Source organism: Lathyrus oleraceus, chromosome 3 (genome assembly GCF_024323335.1).
Source record: "Lathyrus oleraceus cultivar Zhongwan6 chromosome 3, CAAS_Psat_ZW6_1.0, whole genome shotgun sequence".
NCBI classification, from domain to species: domain Eukaryota; kingdom Viridiplantae; phylum Streptophyta; class Magnoliopsida; order Fabales; family Fabaceae; genus Lathyrus; species Lathyrus oleraceus.
In genome coordinates this window covers 186049138-186053124 of record NC_066581.1, presented here as the reverse complement: position 1 = coordinate 186053124, position 3987 = coordinate 186049138, and the positions used below count along the sequence as shown (strand labels likewise).

Genomic DNA, 3987 nt, shown 5'->3' with positions numbered 1-3987 from the left:
GTGTAACAGCCATATTCCTCTTCTCACCATTATGCTCATATTTGCTTCTGTAAAAACCTTTCATTCCATCATTCAATATTCCTTCAAACTGAATATTCAATACACCCAATCCAATAGGTATTTCTTCGGAAAACTCCAATACCAGAATTTCATCATCTTCAAATAATTCAACTTTTGTAGGTTTGAAAACTTGTTTGTAATGACTAAGCTTGGTTGTGCTATGACAGGTACTAATGGATGCAGGACTAATCCATGGCCATTTCCTTAAAGTGAGGCTTGTAATACAATTGTGCATCCCCTGAACACCAGAAATGCAGAAAAGTATAATGAGCACCCACATAAACCATGCTGTCATGAAGAAGAACAGCAGAACAAGAAAGGTAGATGCTGCTATGACAAATACGACAGCGGCCTTTGAATTAATCTTAAGAACTTGCTTATCATCACCATCTCTTGTTGTGAAACTGATGTTTGGTTTTTTCTTGCAGGCTATGGTTGGTGTGGTGATTGCACATGAAGGACGTGTTTACGGCAACTGCGTTTGTGGCTTGCAGCTCTTGATGTTGTCGTCGCTGTTTACATGTTTTTTCTGCTCGCGTGGTTGTTTTGGATTATCGGAAGTGAGTTTTCTGTTGGATATTAATTGAGTTCTCTTCAGTTTGGTTTCGCAGGTTCTGCCGTTGATGCGTTTCTGTTGCCGTTGGAGTTGGCTGATTTTTGTACAACTAACGCTGACTCCATCCACTCGACAGAAGAGATACCGTCTGGTGATGTAAGATTCAAGGCCTCTCCTTTCAGCCCAACCTGGTAAGTCCATTTCTGCCATGACAAAGTCCAGCTTTCCCTGATCAAGTCCATGCATAACAACTGGACCTAGAATTCCTGTGTTCCATGTCTCAAAATGTCCACCCACGTTTGGAAGTCCAACAGCAACACTGAGCAAAGCTATAGTGTTTGTTCCGGTACGAAGATTTACATCGCCAATATATCTGAATATTCTGTCCTCCCTTGTTCCATAGACAGAGCCAGAAAGTCGATCATTGATAAACACATGCACAACATGACCAGTTGACTGAACAATGAGAGAAGGAAGTTTGCCTCCACGAAGAAAGGATTCGGACGAACCAACATCAACGCTAGTTATATACCAAAGGTAGTCACTTATACCTCGTGTTACATTCATCTGTTCTAAGAGACCAGAAGCAGTGATTGTATTTGTAGAACTAGAAGAAGTATCTTCATCGAAACTCTCCCATGAGAACATATGAGCATTTGTAGGCAACATTTGCATCTCAGATGTTTGCACTCCAACCTTTGCCGTATTAAAAACAACATTTCTACAATCCGGGAGGACGTTGACGGACCAAGGAGGCAAATTATAGTGCATATTGTTGAAAATCACTCTAGCAGAAGATTTGGAATCATAGTTTGAGAGAAAAGCAGAACAATCTCCAGATTTTGTTGAGTATACATAGGCCTGTTGGAAGTTTCCTAACGAGGTAACAACCGGATCAGTTGAAACTAAAGCTTGCTCACACATTTTGATAGCCTTATGAAGCTATGTGTATGTTTTTCTATTAGATCCCTGTAATTGATTGTTCAGGATTGTACTTGTAGGATTCATGTAATATTATGAACTTGTAAGAAAATACTGTGAAATGTAATTTGGAACATGACTTTGTAACTTATGGAAATGTTGTGATGGTTGTGTAATGAATTCGGAAATGGAAATGGATATGCAATGGTAATTGAATGTAATTAGACATGAAAATATGTGTATGAAAATGAGTTTGGAAATGCTTGAAAGCTAAATATTATTGAATGTTATGAAATGTGTGTATGTGCTATTTTGATTTGGGATGAACTATGGATGGAAAATGGATCGTGTTTGGTTATAAAATGGATTTTTAGAAATAATCCAAGACTAATTTAAATAATAATAAAAAATCAGTAAAAACCAAATTAAAATCAAATTAATTCATAATTTGTTAAAATTACTTTGATATCAATTCTAACATTTATTTGAAAATTAAAATCAATTAGAGTTTGAATCATTAGTAAAAATAACAATTAAAATTAAATTGAAATTTGGAATTAAACTTAATTCGAAATTAAAATCAAATTGAAAATTAAAAAGTCAAATAATTAAAATCCATTTTATAACCAAAAGCACCATGATCAAAAAGGCATAGACAATGACCAATGTGTAACAAAAATATGGATTTGGGAATGAATGTATGCAAATGAACCTTAGGCCAAGTGCCAAATAAAAATGAAAAAAATGGAAAAAATTCAGGACCAAAATCGGGGTATGACAGCGTGCATGTGCGTTCGTGTGAGTGTGTGTGTTCATGTACGTGTGCATACGTATGTAAGTGTGATTTTGCGTGTGCGTGTGCATGTACGCGTCCAAGCGTATGTACGTGTGATTTTATGTGTGCGTGTGCACATGTGTTTACGTGTGAGTTTGCATGTGGGTGGGTTCACACGTGTGTGTGTGTCTGTGAGAGTATGCGTGTGTGTGTGAGCGTGTGAGTGTGCATATGCGCGTGACTGTATTCGTATGTGTGCGTGCGTGTACGTGTGTGTGTGCATGTGTGTATGTGTGTGTGCATGTGCATGTGTGTGTTTGTGTGTGCGTGTGCGTGTGCATGGACACGTGCATGCATATGTACGTGTGCGTGTGCATGTACGCGTGCATGCGTGTGTACGTGTGATCTTGCATGAACATGTGCATGTACGCGTACATGCGTGTGTAGGTTTGAGTTTGCTTGTGCGTGTGCATGTACGCATGCACGCGTATGTACATATGAGTTTGCGTGTGAGTGTACGCGTGAGCATGCGTGTGCGTGTGTATGTGTGTGTGTGTGTGTGCATGTGCGTATGCATGTGCCAGTGTATGCGTAAGTTTACGTGTATGCATATGCGTGTGTGTGTGTGTGCGTGTGTGTGCGTGTGTACGTGTGAGTTTGTGTGTGTGTGTGTGTGTGTGTGTGTGTGCGTGTGTACGTGTGAGTTTGTGTGTGTGTGTGTGTGTGTGTGTGTGTGTGAGTGCGTGTGTATGCGTGTGTGTATGTGCGTGTGTATGTGTATGTGTGCATGTACGCGTGTATGCGTGTGTACGTGTGAGTCTGCGTGCGTGTGCAATTATTCGTGTGTACGTGCGAGTTTGCATGTGCATGTACACGTGTATGTGTGTGTACGTGTGAGTCTGTGTGTACGCGGGTTCACACGTGTGTGTGTGTGTATGTATGACCGTGTGCGTGTGCGTGTGTATATGTGTGTGGTGTGTACATGTGTGCGTGCTTGTGTATGTGCGTGCGTGTGTGTGCGTGTGCGTGTCCATGTCCATGTACCTGTGCATGTGTGTGTACGTTTGAGTTTGCGCGAGCATGTGTATGTACGCGTGCATGAATGTGTACGTGTGAGTTTGCGTGTGCGTGTGCATGTATGCGTGTATACGTGTGAGTTTGCCTGTGCACGGGTTCACACTGTAGCGGGGTATTCGTTACCATTAGAAATATTGACTAAATTCAAGGTAAATCATACAAAGTCGAGTCGCCACCGCACTTCTATTTATCCAAAGGAATGGTTAGAAAGCGAACAAAAACCTAATAGTTTTAACAAAAACTAGTAAAAGAAACAGAGATCTGGGTAAGGGGGTTGGTTATACAATGGGAAGGTGTTAGGCACCTAAAACATCCTAGGTACTCCTAGGGAGCCCTTTTCACACTTGTTGCAAAGGTTGTTGTCTTGTGAAAATTTTATTTGTGCAAACATGATTGAAGAGATGAGAAGAGAATGTACAAGTTATTTACATTTTGTGTTTGGATTGATAAACCCATTGCCTACGTACCCTCTTACAAAAAGATTAGGATCAAAACCTCGTAGTTCGGGGTAAAAATCTCAAAAACAAATGAGTGGATTGATTGGTCCAAAAGCCTTAAGGTCTTTTGTTATCGAATGGAGAAAACTCAACCTAAAACC

The 3987-nt window shown here is 40.3% G+C and overlaps 1 pseudogene; it reads right to left on the bottom strand.

Annotated features, from left to right (window-relative positions):
* Positions 1-603: 603 nt before the first annotated feature.
* On the bottom strand, positions 604-1560 carry LOC127129050 (beta-galactosidase 3-like; annotated as a pseudogene).
* Positions 1561-3987: the final 2427 nt, after the last annotated feature.